The sequence below is a fragment of the Marmota flaviventris genome, chromosome 11 (assembly GCF_047511675.1).
Source record: "Marmota flaviventris isolate mMarFla1 chromosome 11, mMarFla1.hap1, whole genome shotgun sequence".
NCBI lineage: Eukaryota > Metazoa > Chordata > Mammalia > Rodentia > Sciuridae > Marmota > Marmota flaviventris.
In genome coordinates this window covers 23476402-23501524 of record NC_092508.1, presented here as the reverse complement: position 1 = coordinate 23501524, position 25123 = coordinate 23476402, and the positions used below count along the sequence as shown (strand labels likewise).

At 38.7% G+C, this 25123-nt stretch overlaps 1 pseudogene; it reads left to right on the top strand.

The window, feature by feature from the left end:
* Nucleotides 1–216: 216 nt before the first annotated feature.
* On the top strand, nt 217–25123 carry LOC114097870 (PC-esterase domain-containing protein 1B-like; annotated as a pseudogene).

Below are 25123 nucleotides of genomic sequence, written 5' to 3'. Positions count from 1 at the left end.
TTAAAGGGCAAGTTCATACATGTTGCCCCTTCTGCCACTCATAAAAATAAACAAATAAATATTTTTTTAAAGTGTAACACTCAATAGACCTCCTTATACCTTAGATGCAGCATATGCCACATTTGAAACTATTTCTCCTACACATTTATAGGATAATATGGATAGCTTCCAAATTTGTCTAGAGACTAGAAAAAAGAAGTTTGCAGTAAATTAAAGATGCAGTACAAACATCCTGCCACTCGGCCATTTGAACCACCAGATTCCGTTTTGATAAAGATCGTTAAGGTAGATTATGATGCTTTGTGGAAAGTTGAGATTGTTTTTCGCAAGGCTATTTCATGTGCTGCATTTAAAAAGCAGTTGGTGAGCTACCAACAGAAACTAAGTGTATAGATTCTTATAGAAGCTCAATTCAAGACCATGGGAAATCAAGTGATAATGAAAGAGAAAATGCTCATCATTAACTGGTTATCTTCACATCTTTCTATAACACAGTAAAAATCCAGAGTACAAATCCAAATGGTCCCAGTTAATATGAAGAACTAGCCCAGACACCTAAGTTGCCTACCCTTCTTCTTTAGGTAACATATGTGGTCCAACAGAGTATGTCTTGTCATCTATAAGCCAGATCTATGCTAGGGGCAAGTGATAGATTAACTGTTGGTACACTACAGCTCAACTCAGGGCTAGCTGTTGAACAGTACACCTCATTGTCAGCTTCATGGGGAAAGAGACCCAAAAGTTCAGACCACTCAGACATGAAGGAATGAAGCTCTGGGTAATCTTACTAGGCAAGAAATTTAGATTAGTGAACGTATTGACCAAGGTGATGGAAAATTAGAATGACTGGTAGAGGACACAAATGGTATATTTCAAATTTGACCTTGAGACCAACAGCAGCAGCAAAGACTTGAGAACTAGTCCCCCTTGTTTTGTCATATAATGAACGACAGTCTTGAAGATTCATTGTTAAAACAATGACCCCATAAGGTATGTCATTTGAATATACTTGACTGAACGCTCCCACAACTGTGCATGAGGGTTACAGGAGCTTGTTTTAATGGATATGCTGGCTAATCTGGAAATGTTGAGGAGTTAACATCCCTGAGAAAAGTCTGCAATCAATAACATTTTGGATTTGATCAATAAATACTCACTCTTCCTTGCCTCTCAGATAAAACAATTCTGAAGCATGCTATACACAGTCTTCCAGAGTTCTACAGTAGGATTGATCCCCAGGTGTCCAAATAGGTAACTTGATCATTAATTCAATCTGCATTGGGCTCTTGCTTTCCCAATCTTTCTTTTCCACTCTCCTCTGATCACCTCCCAAATAAACTACTTTTACCCAAATTTTAATCATAGGGTCTACTTCTGAGGAATCAAAACAAGATAACACTGATCTTTATTTCAGTTCTGCAAATTATTCCCTGCATTTTTTTTCCTTTTTTGGTATATTCCCCTCATTCCATTCACCTCTACCTACCAGGTTCACCTAGCTAAATTTTGTTTTTTAGTCTTAGCATAAAGATTACTGCCCTAGGAAGGCTGACCCTAATCCCAGGACAAATTCAATTCTGGAAAAATGTGCTCCGAATTACTTTCTGTAAGTCCTTTATCATAGCACCACATTTATTTTTATTGTTTGTCTTTATTTTCCAATTGACTCAGCATTAAGAAGACAGCAGTTTTGTTCACAAGAAATAACCGATATCTAGCATAGACCATGGTATGTACTAAGAACCTCATAAATATTTATTAAGTATTTATTAAGTGAATAAATGTTGTCCTGTTGTCTCCAGCTGTTCCTAGAGAGAAGCTCCTCTCCAGGGAATTCAACTGCAGTTCCTGCACACTTCAGTCCATACTGTCAAGGCTTTGCCTGTTTGTTTCTTCCCCTCTTACAGTATTCCTCTCCCCTCCAATAGGTTTATCCCTACTTATCCTTCACATCTCAAAGTATAACCATTTCTGGAAATCCTTCCCTAATGCCCCAGTATTATTTAGAGACATCTTCCCACTCCCAGAGAACCTGAAGCATAATTCCATCATAATTTGTTAACATGCTAGGATCATTTTTAAACTTAATTCTCTTCCATCCCAAACCTATAAACTGCCTAAAAAAAATCTTTGGGGTTTTTATTTTTATACAGTGTCTAGCACAGAGCCTGGGGAAAGTATGTATTCAACAAATATTTTCTGGGAGAAGATAAATATGAAGAAATATGAAAGTACTAGAGATGACCATGAAGGAGGAGATTAGAAAAGCAGGGGATCTGTTCTTAAGCATGTTAGGGCCATCCACAGAATTAAGCATCACAACCTAGTTGCTTTCTTCAGTGCATCAAGGCTAACTGCTTTCTGAGTTTGCAGAATTAGATACTGAGGATGTAAAAAAAAATATATATCTTCTTGGTTGCAACAACTGCTAATATATGTAGTTCCTTATATCAATTACTAAATGCTAGTGTTGACAGTTAACAGTTTGATATGTATCTGTACTTGTTAACAGAAAAGGCCTTGGAATCTAGCTGTCTGGGTTCAAATACTAGCCCTACTTCTTTTTTTATTAAATTATTTTTTATTCTAATTTGTTATATATACATAATGGCAGAATGCAGTTCATTTCATATTACACATATAGAGCATAATTTCTCAAGTCACTGATTGTAAACAAAGTATTTTCACACCATTCGTGTCTTCATACATGTACTTAGGGTAATGATGTCTAACTCATTCGACCATCATTCCTACCCCCTTTACCTCTCCTTTCCCCTCCCACCCCTGTGCCCTATCTAGAGTTTCTCCATTCCTCCCATGCTGCCCGCAATCACCATTATGAGTCAGCATCCTCAACAATTCAATGTAATTTTTCAATACCTCGGTTTCTAGATCTGAAAAATGGGGTTAATAAAAGTACCTAGCTCCTAGGATTGTTGTGAAGCTTAAATGAATTAACATATGTAAATCCCTTAATATGGGATATATATGTATGCTATAATAAAAGTTAATATAAAATACAAAAATTATTCAATCCATTAGGCAAAAGCAGTTATAATGTATATAAATGTCAGAAAGGATATTTTGACTTAACATAGAAATTATTGTCTCACAGTTTATACTATCCAACAGTGGAATTAGCTGTCTCACAATAGTAAACATTATACCACTAGAAATTAAACCATCCAACCAAGCAGTAGATATCTATTCTGGGATGTAGTAGAGTTATCCTGATTCCATAACTGCCCTAGCACCACATTGTGATAGCATGTTCCAATTTATACAGAACATCTCTATTTAGAAACCTCAAATTCTTTATATGTTTAAGTTTTCTTCTCCCTTTCAGAGGTAGGAAATTAAACATTGATCCAAGGAAGAGAAAGAGTACATTTATTATTAACTCATTGTTTAATGTCTCTTCCAACTAGATAACATGAACTACTTGGCCAAAGAAGATACTACTAAAGGCTGGCTGGAACCTAACAATCAAAACATAGGTACCAATCTTCTTTCTGCCAATCTAATTCCTCAGCTGAGATCTTTCCTGGGCTTTGGCAGTCTTCTTAAAACATACTGGTAGGTCACAAAATTGATTCTTAGACTACCATGTGCATAGTTAGGGGGATGCTAGAGAAAAGGAAGTTTCTGTTTATACACACACTCACACACACACATATTTTGTACTTGGACACAATAGCTTTATTTAATTAATTAATTAATTAATTAATTAATTTATTCTTATGTGGTGCTGAGGATTGAACCCAGCTCCTCGCCCGTGCTAGGTGAGTGCTCTACTGCTGAGCCACAACCCCAGCCCCAAGAAAAGGAAGTTTTAAAAAGTGTGTGGGAATGCACAGGAAAGCTCATTTGTTAGGAGAGCCTGCCTGCCTCATAAAGAAAAGCTAAATAGCAATTTACTAAGGCCTACCTCTGAGGTCTGATCTGGAAATAAGCACTGTTTTGTTTTTTTTTTTTTTTTCCAATTCCCCATGTTATCCAGCATCCCCCACCATTACCACCCTCTTCCCCAGATAATAATGTATCTAACCCAGGACACACAGGAACTCTCTACAGAAACAACCTCTATTTTTTTTTCCTGACCAAAAAAATATGAGAATGTAGTTCTTGTTTCACCACATTTTTATTCCTTCCAGCAATGTTTTGGATTGCATAAATCCAAGGTTTAGAAAAAGAAATTGATACAGGGATGAATTGAATCACTCAAGCAGAAGGGTCACTTTGAAAGTTTTCTAATGACATTAGTGCAAGAACTGGAATACAACAATGAAGTTTCTAAAAAAAAGTGTAGGTCTTATTGCTTTATTCTTGACTATTCTTTAAATGGAAACTGCACAGAAAAGGAAAACCTCAATTACCACAGAATTGGTCTCTCCCCAAATCATTGAAACATGTCATATCCCTAAAAAGACAACTTTATTAACTGTACCTATTTTTAAAAATTGATATCATAATCTCCTCTCTTATCATATATACTAATTAAAATTTTCTCTGTAGAAAACACTATTTAGAATTTCTGTTTGGTAATTTTAAACAGTATTATTGAAAAACTGACCTGAAACTTCGGGGTATGGAAACCCAGGTAGCCTACTGAAGAAACAGAGGCCACTTAGAGACCTGATATGACCCAGTTAACAGCCAGCACCAGCTGTGAGAAGTGGTCATGAGGCCATCTTGGGCATTCCAGCAGCTCCAGTGATTATGCAATTCCAGATACTCCCATGAGCCAAGACAAAGCATCAGAGGAACCACTTTGCCAACCCTTGGACCATGAGGAATAATAAGTTAATTCTGACTCAATGATATCCCAGAGTTCTGGGGTGGTTTGTTACCTAGCTGAAGATAACTGGTACATCCTATGAGAAATTCCCATTTCCTCTAACTCCTTCTGGTTTTCTGATATTTCTGGAAGAATAATGTATGTTTCTTATCTCTCCAGTTCTGGAAAAAGGATGAATGCAAGAGTCAGAACCTGGATTGATTCATAACTTTCAACTTTACTGGTTTACCTTATACTGTTAAGATGTCCTCTACTGTTTTGAATCTTGAATGGGAATAATTCTTCATCATTAGAAAAAAATCTGAATTTGGTTATTCAGGAATAAATTCCCACTATTTTTTAACTGTAATTTTATTCAGAATGCAGGATAATAGATGACCATGGCTAGGTAACTAGCAAACTATCTGATGTGGAAAGAAGTTTAGGATTTTTGGATGGTGAGTCCCAGTCTATTGTTTCCATCTAATGATAGCCTTGTGGTCTATTCTCATCTTTCTGACTCTTGCCTGGGAACAAGGAGATATTCTGGTAAAATGCCTTTACAGCTTTTTGAAGGTGATGCAATCTGGACATGGCCAGAAGTACAACCAATGAAATATTAGGATCTCAGTATTATTGAAAATACATTCCCCCATTTTCCAACAGTCATAGTGTGATCAAAAAGGAAGAGGTAAGCTATTTTGCTAGGATTAAGTGACCATTTTGTGATTTGTTTGTTCTATCTACCTAGAAACTGCTTCAGCACAACACAGTCAAGGATTTTGTAAGCAAAGAGCTGTTTTGTTATAGTCGATTCAAAAAAGAAAGATAACGATGTGGTCTAGTGGTTTCCACATGTATTTCAGCGTCAGCAATTCTGAGTTGTAATCTCATCCAACTGTCTTTTTGGCTGACTCAGATTACTTAAGAAAAATTACCTAACTCTCTCTCAGTCTCATTTTCCCTACCTACAAAACAGAAGAAAGTGTCCTTATTGTACAGAGAGACTTTTAAAAAAAAATTTAACTAATATTTACAAATATCCTGAAAATACATGTTCTGATGATCCCAAATGTGCACACGTGCATGCACATGCGCGCATGCACGCGCACACACACACACATATTTTTGAAACTCTCAAATTGCTTTTACTTCATTCAAAATCTTATGGGGAAAATTCAGATGAGAGCAGCCATGTGAGTCTCCTTTTACCATTTCAAAGGCATCTTCTGCCTAGTTCCACAGCATAGAGAAAGGTATGTTTCAGCTCCTGTGCTGGGCAGTCATTCAAACTCCCGAGGTTAGTGGCAGCATCTCAGAGAGATTCTAAGAGATCTTCAAAGCTCCATTTTCTTTTAATTAGTTTCCTCTCTGCCGCAGGCAACAAATCCAAGGAATCAATAGGTTAGACTGAGTACAGACTTTGTAGATATCAGGAGCTACAGTATGTTGAGACTTGTCAGACCCTGGACTGAGGTTCCAGGAGGTATCAGTGGTCCCAAATCATTTAGAAAGGAGATTTGAACCACAAGAGGCTCACAGGCTCCTGGAGACTGTCTGACCACAATTCCTAGGAGGGGACTGTTATTACTTTCAGCCACACATTGTCCCTGCCTACATCCGAGAAGCTCCAGGGCTACAGACCTAGTTAAGAGTTAATATCCCACTTGAGAGAAGCTGTACACATGAATTCTGCTCTGGTGTTAAAATACTCATGGAAGGGCGCTCAATCCCACATGTGGCCTCTCCCCCTCCTCTGATTATTTCTCCTGTCAATAAAGAGGGTTCCTCTACACCTAAAAGATATTCTGAATTTGGTCTTTGCGCCACATTTTTACTTCATGGGGCATAAATTTAATTTATGGCATTGTGACATCTTGTTTATTATAAACATGAGCTAGATGCAAGGCAGACAACATCTCTGCCAAGTGAGGCACGGTGGATTCGTTTTCTAGAGTCCCAGACTCTAGTGAACAGTTCCTGCTACTTTACAGGTTCTGGTAATTGTTCTGGAGCAAATTATACCAGTCAAGGGCAGAACATTTGGAAAGCTTTGTCAGTGTGCATTATTTATGCAGGGAACAGAACTCCAAAATTCCTGTTTTAAAAAATCAGATTAAGTGGTGTGGAAAAAATGAAAAAGACAAAGCCTCAGTAATAAATCAGTCAGTAGCTAAGATTAAGTGACAGTAAATACCATTAGGCCCTGTTGTGTTGGAAGCTTCGAGCTGTATGTCCCTGAGTGTTTGAAAGTCTCACAAGCTCTCTGAAAAGATGAGAAAGAGGAAGATATTTTTAAATTGTATGTTAGTTATATTTTCAAAGTAATTTGCTCAAAATATTTTTTTGTGTATGGTATCTGTAAATTTTCTTTGTAATCTGGAAAAATACAGTGAATGTACAAATTAGTTTCAAAAGAAAAAAAAAAGGAAACATTCTGGAAACATGAGGAAGAAATGTACTTACTGTATTTTTTTTTCCCAATTAGTACTTGGGCCCATTGCTTTAAATTTCAAATATGTCACCTGAAGACACATCTGAAGGTTAAACAAAACCTTATTATTTAAAAATGCAACCAACATACTGTTTGACAATGATTCAGGAGGTTTGGGAGACCCTGAATATTAGTAAATGATCCAAGTTGCTCATGCCAATTATAAAACAATGGGCTTAACTAGAGGTAATCAATTGTTTTAACAAAACTAAGAAGAAGGTTGTGGGTGTGATGAGAAAGGAAAGTAGGACTGTAATAGGGTATGGTAGCAATTGAGAAAGTAAAAACTTACTGTATGGAACTTGAAAGAGAGATTTGGGGACAGGAATTCTGTTCATTCTATGATAATATAGAGTCCTGGGCATTTTATCAGGTGTCCCCTTGGCTGAGACAAAACATTCCCTGAGGCAAGGGTAACCACCACCTCACCTAGTTTACAATGCTTGCTCTTAGGGAAACTTTTACAAATTCTAATTTCTGCTTTCCAGATTTCTCAAGTCTGGGGAAGGGGTGTTTTTGCCATATTGATGACCACATAGGATTTCTCTCTCAGCCCTTGTTCTGGTTTCAATTTTCCTTTCTAATGTGTTTGAGACCAAAGTAAACATAGTTGATATTTGGAGCTTAGAACAGAGCACCATTAATTATAGTTGCAGAGATCAAAATATTAAATATGTCAATTCTTCTGTGCCCTTTTTCCTCCTTTCAATCCTACACATTAGACATGTCTTAAACATTGGGTGGGGGGGAAGAATATGTGGACAATACATAGGAAAAAAATTAGCTATTCCAGGTCAAATATTTCAATGATTGTTTCTGGCCACCAGATAGCTATTCCTAAGCCCTTCAACTTTGTGATAGAGTTAGCAATGCAATCACATGTCAGGTCTGTCTGTGGTGGCTCTATATAGGTAGAGATGCCAGGCAACAAATCTTCCCTTGTCTGATTAACAGCAGTTTCTAATTAACTGCTATTAGTTAATTTTTTGATACGAAAAATGAAGGACTGATCAACAATGATTAGAAATCTACTGACCATATACTTTAGAACTATTATTTTTATTTATTGTTCCTTTTATGTGATTTCTCAACCTTTATATTTTCTCCAGTGCATGTCACAACCACTCAAAGCAATGAGCTACCCCTACCCAGAAGATAAGCACTGGCTTAGGTTGTGTTCTCCTCTGATGTGTGGATAGTAAATCAAGCAGGCCTGTCAATGCTGATGACACATTGATCCAGGTGCATCCTAACTCATATCAGACATCGTTCTATTGTGCATTTGATTAGCAGCATCACTCTGCATTCCTCTGTGTAGTAGTAACAAGATAAGGTTTTCAGATCTTCAAATTTGAGGATTAGGCTCCACAATCTGACAGATTCACATATAGGCAAACTATTTTTTTTTTTTTGATGTCTGAAGCTCTCATTTTGCTTTTCCACATTTTCTTTAACAATGTCACATGTCTCTGAACACGTTTAGAATAAGGTTTGGATCAAACCCTAAAAAGGATAAGAGCATCACTCATATTCCATGTTTTTCAAAGAAATGAAAATGAATTTAAAATGTTTATGTAAATAGTGTAATTTGAAGCCAACTTTCTAATCATTTTCATGGTCACATTTATTTCTTATTTATTTCACTTTTATGTAAATTGGTGGGCAAATTTGACAGCCCTAGAAAGAAAGGCACTAATAGCAGTGTCAAGGGCCAAGGATTGAACAAGTGTTCCTGCATCACCCCTGTGTCTCAACCAGGGGTGTAATGATTGTCTAATTTTAGTATTTGGCTCAACACCAAACACCTGGAAATGGCATTCAGCCAGAGATGAACACAAAGCTAAACAGTGGGTGAGCAAGTACATCTGTCTCCTCTTGTTTTCCCCTTCTTGGCTATTAGGTAAATAAGGTAGTTATTAGGTAAATAAGGTAGTTATTAAATGATGACTTATGCAAAGGCTACAATTTTAGGGTTCACATTTCATCTCACTAACATGTACCAGGCTGTTCAGCAAGCAACATTTTGATAATATTTGTATGAAAACCAGTTTGACTTCCTCCTCAGTGCTATCTTTGAGGAGGGATTGCAACCTGTTTTCTTCTCAGAACAGAATACATACAAGAAGCACGTTAGCTGTTGGATTTGCTGAAATGGAAAATTCAAAACTGATAAGTTTTCAGTCCCTGGTTTCTGCATGAGCACATTCCTCTACACATGCTCATGTCATAGCACTCAGGACTCCTGACTCCATTTCTTCACCCACAAAAACCACATTTCCTCTTACTCCTCACTTCACCAATCCGCAAACCCTTTAACTACCCCTGAAATATGGAGACGTTTCCCGACATCTCCACAAACATAACAGAAAGCTTTCGTGGTCTCATGTAACCAAGCTCATAACCATATGCACGCCTCGTGTGACCAGGAAAATCACTCATCTCTCAAGCGTGTCCAATTCAAGATTCTTTGCAATAGACCATGGGACCTGGAATTGGAAGGCCAAACCCAGGTGCTATAGATTTTAAGGGAAGAGGCAAACATGCAAAAACAATGAGAGTGATCCCACATTTTATCTAATGCTTTATCTTTCAATGACATAGTCTGTTTTACTTGTTTTTAAAGACTAAATTTGCTTATTCCCTGCAAGAAACATGGCTATTTCTTTCTAGTATCAGAAGAGTTTGACGGAACAGAACGTGATATAAAATAAAATTTGTAATGCAATTATGAGTTCATGAACCATCCTAATGAATCCTACACAAATCCTACATAAATCTAGTTTTATCCCTGATTATTATTAATAACAACTTTGCAGTTTTAAAAACCTTTTTCATTTGTATCACCTCTTGTGTTCTTTTTTAGCTTCTTTGGGTTTCATCTGTCATATTCCAGACATCAAAGTGACCACCTGATCTTTCAACATTCCACAGCCTGATGGCCCTTTCCTCCAAGACCCCACTTTTCACTTGCCACTTGGGACTCTTATGTTGACTCTTCAACTTGGGGACAAGGAAGAAAACTTTCTTTTCACATATAAACACCACGGATTGGGTGGCTTAATGAACAATAATGCATTTTTTTTTTCAGTTTTGGAGGTGAGAAGTCTAAGATCAAGGCATCTGCAGATTGGGTTTCTTCTGTGGCCTTTTTTCTTGGCTTGTAATTGGTCACCTTTTCACGGTATCCTCACATAAACTTCCCTCTACATGGCCAAGTTTCCTCTTATTATAAGAACCCCAGGCAAGTTGTATTAGGGCCTACCCTATTGGCCTCAGTTTAAATTAATCACCTCTTTAAAGGTGTAACCTCCAAATCAAGTCACATTCTGAGGTACTGGACGTTGGAGCTTCAGTATATGAATTTAGTCGGGTTTGTGGGAGGGGGAATACAATTCAGAATTCAATCTGTAACATCTCCCATGGGTGAACAATGCATAAGAGGAAACTGATAAATTCCTCTCCGATTCTTCCCCTGACAGATGGTCCTGATTCACACATCACTAAGGCTTTCAAATAGTGCTTAATGGTCAAACTAGTAGGCACCCATCACAGTGTTGATTCTACTTCCTTCTTTACCTGATTTCCCCTCCCTCACCCCTTCCTCTCTATAGCATCACAAATGCCTATTAAAAAAAAAAAAACAACTTGTACTCAGGCTTTGCACCCTGAAGAGCCCAGATTGATACACATAAGTTGTGTCACTTCATCTTTACAACAACCATGTAAAATATGCCTTATTGCTGTAGCTTTCAAATTGAAAGAGTTAGAAAACAAATGATTCGTACAGTGTCACACAGCTGGTGAGTTACAAAGTCAGAGTTCTGATTGACATCTGCTTCTCAACTACAGTGGTTCCCAGGTACCACAATATCTCCTAGCAATTTCTATGCATCATCCGAAAATATTTAAGCCACTTTCCTTGCCAATTTTTAAAACTGTTTAAATGGACTAGAGATAAGACATCCCAAGTACATAATTTATCTCCCTATTACTTAAGTGCTATCTTTTTCTTCCTTCCCCAAAGCTACAAATTTGATATTCTTTTTTCAAAGCCTAACCTATATCAGAAATTACTATTGAAAAAAAAATACATAAATTATCATCTATTGTTACTATTAAAAACTGTATCTTTCGAAGGAAACCACATCTCACAGTCAAATTAGGGAGGCTCTTATATCTTAATCAAAGCTTAACAGTTTAATCGTTCATTAAACATGAGAGTAATTTAGTGTCCTACTATGCAATCATTATTGTTTCCTGAAAATCTGAAGTGATGAGGTACAATAAATGCAAACTGAAATATTGCCTGTGGAAGGTTATTTATTATTTCTTCTAGCTAAAAACATTCATAACTGAAATTTATTGGTCCATACTCCCTTCATTATAAATATTTTATGTTCTGCCTGAGGGATCCATGTCTTAGCATTTAAATGTCTCAATCTTGTGTCAGTAACAGGAAGAACAAGTTCACTGGGTAGAATTTTTGCCCTTTACTTCAGAATGTTACAATAATAATAGGCTATAAATATGTTATAATTATGCCTTTGATCACTGCTGTAGTTTTCTAGCCTAAATGAATCAAATCCAAAACTAAAGCTAAGCTGGTAGACAAAAATGACAGTAGTTATTTTAAACTAAGATTTTTGCTAAAAGTTTTATTAATACAGGGAAAATATTTAGAGTAGCCAGGATAGCATATTTTTCCTATTATGTTCACCTTAATGTGAAATATCAGCTACACTTTTCACCATCTTTATATACCAATAATTATTTACATATATACTAAGAGTAAACTTTATATTAATCATTCTTTTATGTTCTAATCACTACAACTACCTTTAGGTAATGATGATAATTGTTATAACCTACATTGCTCCAGTGAGAAAATTGAGATTCAGAAAATTTATGCAGATGCATAATACTTATTTTGATTTAAAATTTTATAATCTTGATACAGTGAATTGTGTAACACTGTGACTCAGGATTCTATCCTCTGTCAATCTCATTTTGGGTTGGGGGTGAGAGGGTATAGTGAGAAAGCCCGTGTCCAAAAGGAGAAGACATGACCAGGTGACAAAACAGCAGATGACAGGTAACCCTGTCTAGGGTAAGTGAGGATATGAAACAGAGAATGTCCTATATTTTCCCAGATCCATCTCCCTGGGTAAAGCCTGACAACAGATTGCTGGGAGATTCCTAGAACTGTGAAGCTTTCCTAGAAGTCCCAGCCAGCAAGAGCACCAAGAACTGTCATCACTGATATAAGGCTTATTACATCACCTTTGTTAATGAATAGTTTAAAGTTCCAAATGGTAGACCTTCATGGAGATCCTTATCTCACTCCATTCTCTTTCAAATAAATTCTGGACATTAATTTTTGAGACCTATCCTTCACCTTTCATATGGGGATTTGCAAACAACAATAACAACAACAACAACAAAACCCTGAATTTCATTTCAGTTAAAATTGAAAATGAAATCCTATATCCTGGTGTATCATGGTGCCTTGATGGTTTTATTCTTCTATAACAAAATACCTGAGAATGATAATTTATAAACAAACTGAAATTTATTTCTTAGAGGTCTCAAGCATGGGAAATCTAGGATCAAGACTCTGGCAGGTTTGGTGTCTGGCAAAGCCTGTTCCTCAGATGGTATTGTCTAGGTTTTCTCATGTGGAAAGATCAGAAAGACAAAAGGGGATGAATCCCATGTCATCAGGTGGCAGAAGAGCAGTACAGAAGGAACATACCCATTCAGGCCACTTTATGAGGACCCTAATCCCATAGCTGAGGGCAGCCTCAGAACTTACTCGGCTTCTCAAGCCTTCATCTCTTAATAATAAGACATATTAAGTTTCAACACATGAATTTTAGGGTTCACAAACATAATATAGTATCTGATATGAAATTATCCATAGAAAAGAAATACACAAAGAAAGTACTAGTTCCTGTTAGTGTATGTAAACATGTTGACTGAGGAGATTTATGTAATAAATATCATGTAATTTGAAGAAAAGATGGTTTTTAATAGCTTAGATCCAGGCTAACTTGGGCCAGAATTCTTTTATACAATCCTGGGAGACCAAATCCCCTCAAATGTATCTCTTAAAACACTGATTCCCTAGGATACCAATAAAGCCCACATGTAAGAGTTTTTAGGTGAGTATTCTACTCACTTAAAATAATTTCTTGATAGAGCAAAGCTGATTTTAATTACTAGTGAGTAAGGGAGATGGTTACACTGATGGACTCTTAGTAGCATCAATCATAGGGAGGAAAAAAAGTAAAGATATTAATGAAGTTTCTGGGATCTGGTTAAAGGTAGGTCTTTCAAAGTGGAAGTTTAATTAGGGTTGCAGAAAGTTCATGAAATATTATTAAAGGTTTATGAGTGGAGCCCAGATATAGTTTCAAAAAAAATCTTGAGAAGGGAACATCTTTTGGTTTCATAGTGTCCCCAGTAAGAGCATTTTACCTGATGAGGGTAAGTGGATTGTACAAGTACATGGGTTTTCTGGGAGTTCCTAAAATGAACAAAAAAGTTACTTGAAACTGTAACTACCTGGGCAAGTCTTCTGATTTTCATATAAATGAAAATCACCAAATGGTAAAATCATCTCAATGCAGAATACAAAGAAACTGTAGGTGCAAAGGGTTTTGGTTCTCAACATTAAGTTTGAAGATTCCTGGGTTAAACCAAGGTAGACAAATGCATTTATGGCAGAATTTTCCAGAGTCCTTACTCTATGGATCTCAGCATAGTCTTCAAGGAAGGAATATATTTTTGCTATGACTTGAAAGTATCCCCCCAAAATGTACATGTTGGAAATTTAATACTCAATGCTACAATGTAGGAATTATAGTCTAATGGGAGTTGTTTAGGTCATGACAGCTCCATCTTCATGAATGGATTAATGCTGATTATAAAAAGAATTGAGGCTCTAAGCACAATCATTTGCCTTTTTTTCACTTTCTCCCCTTCTGCTGTGGGAAGATGAAACATGACAGTCCTCATCACAAGTGGGCTCCTCAACCTTGAATTTCATATCTTCCAGAACTGTGAGAAACATATGTATGTTCTTTATAAATTATCTGGTCTCAGGTATTCTGTTAGCGCAGCAGAAATACTAAGACAAATAATTGGTGCCAGAGAAATGAGGATGTTGCTATTACTAATACCTGAAAATATGGAAGTGGCTTTTAAAGTGGGCAATGGATAGACCCTGGAGGAATTTGGAGGAGGAACAGGCTAGAAAAAGTCTAGATTTCCATGAATGAAGCATCAAGAGTAATTGTGATAAAGGCTCAGAAGAGAAGAGGTATAAATGGAATCTAAATCTCTCAAGGATTATGTAAGTGGTCATGATCATAGTGTTAGGGGAAGTATGGACAATAAAGGCCACTCAGATGAGGTCTCAGATGGAAATGAGAAAAAGGGTAATAGAGACAGTCATCTTTGTGGTACAGTGCAAAAAACTTGGCAGAACTACATCCATGTCCTAGGACACTGTGGAAGGTAGAACTTAAGGGTGAAAGCTATGGTTTGGATCTAGTGTGTTCCCCAAAGGCTCACATGCTGGAAGCATGGTCCCGAGGGTGGTGATGTTGAAAAGTGGTAAAACCTTTAGGGAATGGTGCCTAGTGGAAAGCAATTGGGTAATTGGATTATTAATGCCCTTAAGAAGGGATTAATGTAAATTTTGCAGGAATGGATTAGTTCCCACAAGCGCAGATCATTATAAAAGAGCAAGTCTGGCCCTGTCCCATATCATGCATGACACCTCCACTCCCTCACACACTCCTGCCACTTGATACTGTTTACCCTGTCATCATATATCCAGAAAGCCCGTACAAGAGGTCAGACATAAATGGCTGTCTGATTTTAGACTTTCTGCCTCCTAAACAAATAAATCTTTTTTTCTTTTGAAGTACCCCATCTCATGTATTTTTGTTACAGCAACACAAAATTGACTAAGACAGGAATGAACTAGGATATCTAATAGAAGAAATAGGTAAACAGAAAGTATTCATGGTGGCTTATTTTAACCACTAATAGTAAAATGAGGGAAAAGAGAAATAAAGTTAAAATCCATAATTAAAAGGGCAGCAAAATGGAAAGATTTAAAAATATCTCATCCCATAAAAATTAAAAAAAAAAAAAAGCGCTTGTTCAATTGACAATACTAATGGAGTGGCCAAGCATCCATTTGCTACAGAGATTGATAAAGGAAATCCAGGTTCTACTCACCAAGACAATGGGAAAAAGCATTTCTGATACCTTCCAGCAAGCTAGGACCTTGAGGGCAAGTCTAGAGATACATTCATGGAACCTCAGCACTCGTGCCCTGTGCTGCCTCCATACTCTGATCAAATTCCTCATCACCCCAGCAATGATTCAAGTACACCTCAACCTACTGCTCCAGCAGGTACTAGCACTAATCCTGGGCAGCATCCATGCAATGCTAATTCTGCAGTCACACAGAATGCAAGACTGTGGGGCCATGGCAACAGCTACCTACATGCCAAAGGACATCTCAAACAGCCTGGGGGTCCAGGCAGAGAGTTGTCATGGGGCATAAACACTAGACAGAGCCCCCACAAGGAGCTACAGTAGCAAGGCCACCATAGAAATCTCCACTAGGGCAATGCTTAGGGGAAATAAGGGAGTGGGACAGCCATGAGACCACAGAACTGCAGGGCCACAGTATGCAATGCCAACTTATAAAATCTCTAGGCATAGACTTCAACCTGGAAAAGCTGCTAGAGGGACTTGCAAATCCATAGGCATGCAGGCTACCTTAAACCCTGGGATCCAACTCCTACTCTAGTGACCCAAGATGCAAGACATGAAATCAAAGAATATTATTATTATTATTATTATTATTATTATTATTATTATTATTAAGGTTTAAGACTTAATGTGATTTTTCCTATTGGATTCTGGACCTACTTTGAAATCAGTTATCCCTTTCTTCTTGCCTATTTCTGAGTTTTGGAATGGGAATGATCATCCTATGCCTGTCCCACTACTGTATTGTTTTAAAGCATGTAAACTTGTTGCTTTCACAGGAGCACAATGGGAGGGGAATTTCCCTGGGGATGAATTGTGCCTTGAGTTTTATATATATCTGACTCTGGATTTTGGCTTTGGTCCTCTAATGAGTTAAGACTCTGTGGCTCATGGGATGTAATAAATGTATCCTGTATGTGAGAAGAACATAAATTTGGGGGCCAGAGTCGGATTGCTACAGTTTAAATGTGTACTCCCAAAACATGTTTAGTAACATAATCCCCCTATTACAGTTTAGGGAGGTGGGGCCTCATAGCAGGTGTTTAGGTCAGAGGATTAATGCTGATTATCAAAGAGATGGAGATGCAAGTTTTATTGCTCCCTCTCTCTCACCCTTTCACTTTCTGCCATGCCATGATGCAGCCAAGAAGGTCCCTGCAGATGTGTTCCCTCAGCCTTGGACATCTAAGCCTCCAGAACTGTAAGAAACAAATCTCCACTTTTTATAAATTACCCAATCTCAGCTATTTTATTATGATAGCAAGAAATGGATTAAGACAATAATAAATACCATTTACTATATATTTACCATAATTTTTTTAAAAGTCTGCCTAAAATTTAGCAGAATTTATATTCTGCTAAAAGTAAAATTGGCCAGGAAGTGTATCCCATGGAATAAGGTTGCAAGAATGGTTACCAAGATTTTAGGATGTTTATTATTTTTTTTAATGTAAGTTTGATTTTTTTTAATGCCAGGAAATACTGAGATGGAAGATGATTTCAGGAGTTCACATAAATGTAATTCTAACTGTGTAATTGCAAATAATGAAGCCACAGAGGAAGAAAAGGCCCAGATATTTTAAGGAAACCAATGTGGTTACTGAGCTCAGATTTTGAAGGAACATATATACAATATAAACATCACTGGCCCTTCCCATGGCTGGTCTGAGCATGGTGATATATGCAACACAGTAACCACCAAGAAAGCTTTGAGAAGTGATTCAGATCTATATAGGAGCCTCTTGAACAGACAAATGTGGCAAAACAAGGCAAGGCAGGCCTCTTGTTTGCTATCTCCATTCTCAGGACAGTTGCTTCGTAGACACCAACCTCCTTCTGAATTATTTCCTGTAACTTTCTCCCTAATACCTTTAGCATTTTAGTCCAAACTTGAATTTCTATAATCACTTCTTTTCTAAGCCTTTTTCTTTTGAAAGTAATCTGGTCTTTCTCTGTTCTGAGGACCCCATTCAGAATGACAAAAGCCCAGCCATAAAGATATAGGAACAATACAGAAATCCTTCTTTCTTAGAACTGGAAGAGCGTGGGGGCTGATGTAAGTCTGTGAATTTGTATGGTAATATTTTTGTCCTCTCCACCTGTTCAAAAGATCAGATGAAACAAATAGTAAAGGAAGAACTCCTACTAGAAGGTGGCACAGAATTCATAGTTTTAGGAAGTCTGTGGCAGCAAATAAGTGGAGGTTGGAAAAAAAAGATCTTTCAAACTTTATATCAAAGCAAGGAGAAGGTAGCAAAGGGAATATTCTCTGATGTCAATAATACCTTGACTGATGACAAAGAGAAAACGAATCTTTGCTTGGATTGAAAAGTGACAAAACGTGTTGGTAAGAGGGAATTGGCACTCTAGCTGCGGAAGGATAGGTAAATTTCTGATCCTGAATATTCTCTAAAGGTCTCTAAAGAACCTGCAAATTAGATCATTAAACCAAACATTGCTGGTGGTCTTTGGGGAACTATCAGAACAGCAAAGGAGAATATATCAACCAATTCTGAAAAATGGAACAAAATTGATTTCAGCGAAGATTTTAGAATCCTTTTTATATGAAGGAATAGGTGTGGAGAACATAAAGAAGCAACAATCACCTGGAGCCAACAAAGGCTCACAAAAACAAATCTGACTCACCTTATTTCTTTGTGTATTAATCAGGGCCCTGGCAGGGAACAGATGGCACACATAACAAAAGAGTATAATTGACTAGAGTTTAGAAAAGGGACATTCCATAAAAGCATGGGGCAGGGTTAAAAACCTGGAGGGATAGTGAAGAACCGTGGGGAACTGGTACTATCCATAGCAAGACTGACGGCATAATTTGCAAGTTGCCTTATTCCAAAATGATTAGGAATTTCAAGACAGGGACCACACATCATTAATCAAGAATGGAGCTTTGTATGATGGCACAGGTTGCAAGTCCATGCAGCTGGCCTTGATCCTTTGGTTTGAAGGAGCAGGGGAAGTGATGTGTGTGAAAACCTGGAGAGAAAGGCTATCTCTTCAGGAGAGTCCATTGGAGGGACACGGTAACCTTTGGAAGAACTAAGCTGCTTAGACTGAACTCTTAATGATCTGTGAAGGGAGGATCTGGGGAAATACATAAGGTAATCTTATTTCCTGCTCTCCTGAAGCCTCCTGCCAGTGCAGGACAAAGGATTCTAGCTAAATCAGTACACAGCAGACGGCTTCCAGGACAAAGCAGTGCAGAGAGTGGACTGGCAGAAACAGGGAGAATATCCCACATACCTTTGCAAGGTTATGCTGTTAGAGCTATGAAACATGGTAAGCTGAGTTTATAAGGACTCTAGAAAGGTGTCTGATGCAATTTTTCAGAAGCTTCTTTTGAATAATATGGAAAAAAATGTGTCCTTGAAGTAAACATAATTATGTGGATCAATAATAGGTTAAACAATTATATCCAAAGGCCATGGAATACTGAAGAAATGAAAACCTGAAAGGAGGTGTACATGCACCACAATCCCTTTCTTCTGTCCTATCTAGTTCAGTATTTTCACTATGGAGTGCAGATATAGAAAAAATTCTGATCAAGCATGGTTTGCAGACTGCTAAGGAAGATACTGAGTAACCAGGATAAAAGAATTAAAATCCAAAAAGATTTTGACAGGCTGCAGCAATGGAATAAAAAGATTCTGGCCAAATGGAACAACAGAATAAATGTAACAGTAATAAGTCTTCAGAATTGCTCTCAAATTTTAAAAGGCAGAGGCATAGGTTTAGGACAGGGAAGACAATTTTTATTGTGTATTAAAATGACTCAGTTGAGTTTAGTGGAAGGTAAAGTCAATGTGAGTCATGAGCATGGTCAATGCTCCAAAAAAGCAGATTAGGTTTCAGGCAGCATTAATGTAACAAAGGAGGTGATAATCCAAATCTGGGATGGTGTTGATTAAACCACACCTGGAAAACTGGGATTACTTTTCAATGTCATATTTGACTTGTGATGCATTCTGACAAAAGAATCTAGACATGGAGAAGAGACTTATGAATTAGGACCAACCACAAAAGCCAGTCTGGCTTCAATAACTGATGTAAATGACATTTTGAAAATGGTGGTATCCAGACGACTGCTCAATCAGCAAACAAAAGGGGCATACACAGGGTCAAAGGGATGTGAGTGGATGGGACAACTCTTGATTCTCTATTCTCCCCTGCACCCTCCACAAGAATGTGCAGAGTTCAGAATCTACCAGGGATAGAGGATCCTAGAATCAAAGGCTCACTATCCTTTGAAAGGAAAAGAGGGAATTATTTAACAGGGATCCACTTTATTATCATACAAATAAATCCTTGTTGGGCCATGGGGACATGCTTCTGAATTCTCTTTGTTTTGTTATTATGCCTCTTTTAGTATTGAGTCATATGCTAACACAAATGGAACTCATGCCTTAGTTGTAGTAATTGAAGAGATTTGGGGCTAGAAAGAGACCACTCAGGAGACTAATAGTATCTAAATGTGTCCAAAAATATTAAAGATTGCCATATGGAAGAGTATTATCATTATCCTCTAATGTCTCAGGAATAAAGCAGAGTCTTTAAGGAAAAAAAAACAGAGAGAAACTTATAATGGTCCAATTTTCTGAGGACAAAATTAATGGCTATGGCAAACTGAGTTTCCCATAACTAAACATGAATGAATTTAAGAACTTAGACTGGATGACTCTTCAGTAGATTTGTTAATTAGGCAACACAAGCATTAGAATTGTTTTTAAAGCTCTTTTCCAATAATGAATTTCCATGGTTAATTTTTTTTTCTTTTATTCCACAAGCATTTATTGAGAACCAGTCACACACTCAGTATTATCTAAGAACTAGAGATACATCAATAAACAGAAACAAGCCATTTTCCCATGGAGCTTAAACTGATAAAATAAGTAGATAATAAACAAATAATTAACAAAATGTCAGGCAGCAGTTAAGGTTGCAAAGAAATATAATGAGGGATATGGTGCTTCCGAGACGCACAGAGGGGAAGAAGACATAGGTTGGCAGGAACGGCCTCTCTGCCCAATGAGCTCATCTCTTTACTATAGTAAATGCCTCTAAATCTTCAATCCTGGTGCCTTCTTTATATTAGATTACCCTCTATATTGTTTACTCTTTAATTCCTACACCCAGAATAAGCTCAACTTTTAAACCCAAAAATCTAGGTAGTGAAACTGTTATAGTAGAATGTAAAAGCAGGCTGTGACTAGCATTTATGGTTTTATTTGGAATCATAGGTATCTTTATAAATCTCATACATAGTACAATTCTCTTTCCCCACCCAATACTTTATAATATTTGGCTTCAGGTCTGTTTTTAATAATCTTAAGACTTTTTATTTCTCTGACTAAAGAAAAACCATTTACTTATATCTTCTGCCCATCTGAAGAAAGTTTTAACTCCCTTTAATCTGGGTCATCCTCTTCATTTAGTGAATAAATTGAAATCTCAATGTTTAATGGAAATTTGCATTTTATGACATAGGAAGAATCAAGATATTCTAATGCTAACATTTAACCAAATCTGCTATTAGACAAAGGAAAAAAGAAACAAAGTAGTATTATACCCCAAGCTTAAAAGCTCAGAGGAAGACAAAAGCATTTGGATCATAGACCCCAAATACATGCAAATACAAATAATTTATGAATTTAAAATTGTTTTTTCTTTTCCATTTTTCTTTTTGTTTTGTTTGTTTGTATATGTAGGTGCTAAAGTGAATATATCTGGAGAATCATTTGAAAAGATGATGAAGATAAGAAAAAATTTTCTGTTAATGTGTAAAGAAGTTATTGTTTAACTTTCTAACCATAGATTCATAAAGTCATACACTGAAATAGGGTAAAAATTACCTTACAAGTAATTTACTTGTCCTGCTACCAGGCAGGCAACCTGGAAGTTTTAGCAAAAAAAAAAAAAAAAAAAATTGTACAAGATCATATATTTGCTTCCACAACCAAAAAATTAAATGGATGGCATTCAGTTCAAGATGGATAAACCAGAAAAAAATACTTTCTTCTTATTTCTGGTTACAGTGAAATTACAGAAAAATTTTTTTTAAAAAAAATTGCAGTGTGAAAATTGAGAGATTCTGATGATAGCTGCAAATACTACAAAAGAAAAAGCAGATTCAGGAGCTGATCACTGGAGAAAATAGAGTCAGTAAAGCATGACCCTGGATACCCTAAGTAGAAGGGGCCTATCAAAGAGATCCTCAAAGATTCTTGATACTCAGAGAATGCCTACACAGAGCAAGAGTAGATGATACAAAAATATCAAAGTAATTAATTATAGAACCTCAATGAAAAAGAAAGTCTTCTTCCTCTTACTTCCCTTTTCATAAATATGAAACAATTAGTGATGACAGCTGAGATTTTAGATCTCAAGAGAACAACCTAAACACCCTGCATGTATTTGTCCAGTTACATGCCTTAAGTATCAGGCTCCTCTCACTGCTTCCATACATGAGTGAAATACTGTACTGCTGGGTTTTCCAAGTAACTGCTAAAGGACCAAGATGAGACAACAAAGCAACACTGGAGTTAAGCCAAACTCTATGGAGCAAATTCTAACAAATGGGAGACAGAACCCATGAAGGCATGGCCGGGGCGGGGGGGGGGGGGGGGGAATTCTCTTTATCTGACTTACTGGAGTGGACTTGCTTGAGCAAGGATACAAAAGATTATAAGGTTTAAATGTACAGGATATGAGTATCTATAGCCCAGAGAGAAACTCGTTATTCAATAATTACTGATGAGAATATGAAATGGTATAGCCACTCTGGAAAACAGTTTGATCATTTCTTAAATTACCAACTACACAACCATCCCAAGACCTGCAATCACAGTTCTTTGTCTATCCCAGAGAAATAAAAGTCTCTGTTTGCACAACAACCTGTACAGAAATGCTTACTACAGTACTTTTGTTTTTCTTTTTTTGTACCAGGAATTGAACTCAGAGGTACTTAACCACTGAACCACATCTCCATCCCTTTTATATTTTATTTTGAGACAGGGTCTCACTGATTTTCTTAGGACCTCACTAAGTTGCTGAGGTTGGCTTTGAACTTGTGATCCTCCTGCCTCATCCTCCCAAGCTGCTAGGATTACAGGTGTGGGCCACCAAACTTGCCTACAGTACACTTTTTAACAACTAAAAATTGAAAACGCTGTAGACTTTCAGTGGGAGATTTGATACACCAGCTGTGGTATATCCATACTGCAGAATAGCACTCAGCAATAAAAAAGTAACAAAATATTGAAATATTTATATCACTGGAAAAATCCCTTCCTAGTACAGAAAACAGGTGGTCAGAGTTTATAAAGTGAACACTCTGATGAATCTCCAGAAAACAATACTGAGTAAAAATGTCTCCCAAATGACATATATAGAATTTCATTTGCATAGAACTCTTGAAATGGCAACATTCTGTCAATGGACAATGGCTTAGTGGTTGCCTGGCATTCAGAGAATGGAAGAATGTCTCCTTCAGACAGTAAGACTGAGAGGAGAATTCCAACCTTGCCATTTTCAAATGGCCTGTTTGTCCAGTGTTCTGAGGTACTATAGTTCTCCAAGACAGTGGCCCATGGAAAGTGCATAAAGGTACACAGGGATCTCTGAATTGTCTTACAAGTACAGGTGAATACACCTGAGCTGGCTGTAAATACCTTAAATAGTTGGGTCCTACAGTGTTTGCCTAGGAATCACTCGTTCTGCCAACCACTGGGTGGACATCCTAGCAGTTGATCAGTCCCCAGGCTGGGTTCTATCCCTTGAAGTGGTGTTCTTCCCATAACAGAGACATTCCCCAAATGCCACAAATACAGGAGTTGGCTAAGAAGGAGAACCAAGCCAGTACTGAAGAAATTCTCAACTAGAAATGGGAACACGTACAGAAAGAGTTAGCAGCAACAGCACGAAGAGGCATCTAGATGGAGCACGGACCCCATTAGTGAAATATTGGCATGATAAGAGAAGGGTATGGACTGGCTGTGCCCTGAGTTCAGGCCATGCTATGTGAAAGCCTGGCTCCTCGCTCCTCAGTGATATGGGGCCGCGGGTACCCGCTGGGGTTCTGTGCCTCCGCTCCACCAGGTGGAGCCTGGGCGCTCAGGAGTCCTGGTAGTTCAGAGGTCAAGTCCCGTCCCGAGGTGAAGTACAGTTCAGCTGAGGAGAGCTGCAGGGCCCAAGGGAGCCCCACCTCGCTTCTCCTCACAGCATAAGCCAAATCGACCCTCTCCTGCTCTGAGGGTCTGCCCTTCTCCGGTGCTGTCTTCTGACCTGCCCTGAGAAGAGACAGGAGCTCGGCCACCCATCCTGCCCTCGGCCACCATGGCCCACCTGTGAGCCTGCGAAGTCAGGCAGCTGCTTCACAACAAGTTCGCGGTTGTCATGGGGGACTCCATCCAGCGGGCGGTGTACAAGGACCTGGTCCTCCTACTGCAGGATTGCCAGCTGAAGACCAGGGGCGAAATAAGCTTCGAGCGTGACGTGCTGCTGGAGGGTGGCAGGTGAGGCCGCATGCACAACAGCCCCCACTACCGCGAGGTTCGCCAATTCTGCTCCAGCCACCACCTGGTGCGCTTCTACTTCCTTAAGCGTGCGTACTCGCCTTACTTCGAGGATATCCTGGGAGAGCTGCGGTGGGGCCCGCATGCCCCCGACGTGGTCATCCTGAACTGTTGCCTCTGGGACCTCTCCAGATATGGCCATGATTTCCAAAGGAGCTACCGGGAGGACGTGGAGAGCCTGTTCCGGCGCCTGGACCAGGTCCTGCCCCAGTCCTGCCTCCTGGTGTGGAACACAGCCTTGCCTATGTCAGAAGTCGTCTCTGGAGTCTTCCTTGCCTCGGAAGGCGAGACTTGCTGTACCAGCCTGCGGAAAGACGTAATGGAGGCCAACTTCTACAGCTGTACAAAGGCGGTCAGGCGTGGCTTCGACATGCTGGACCTCCATTTCCACTTCCGCCACGCGGGGCAACACCGGCAGTCAGATGGCGTGCACTCGGACGAGGCGCGCACCGGCACCTCTCCTAGCTCCTGCTGGCCCACGTGGTAGATGCCTGGGGTGTGGACCTCCCAGGCCACGACCCAGTGGGCAGGTGGATCAGGGATGACCTTTCGCTTGTAGGCAGACATGCAGGACCAGCAGGCAGGAGGCAGCCCCAAGACAATCCAGGTGACCCAAGAGAACCAGCCTTTTCCTGGCTCCCACCCACTCCCCCTTGGCGACCTTCTGTGCCTTTTCCCCAGGCTCAGACCCTGTTCTCACACTACCATCACAGCACCCTTTTTTCTTCAGATCCACCTTTGCAGCTCCAGCAACTTTTTGATTCCTCAACGCGCCAAGTCAGTTATACCAGGGAAGCTCACACCGTGGTAGCCCGTGAACCAAGGCTGGGCCCCATCTGCCGAGTGTCCACCCAGCGCTCAGGCCATGCATCTCCGCCTTACCCACCGCGGCACCCCAGTGGCCCACGCAGCCGCCACGGAAGGCACACAGAGAGACGAGTCCATGCACATCCCGAGACAAGGCCAGAGTAG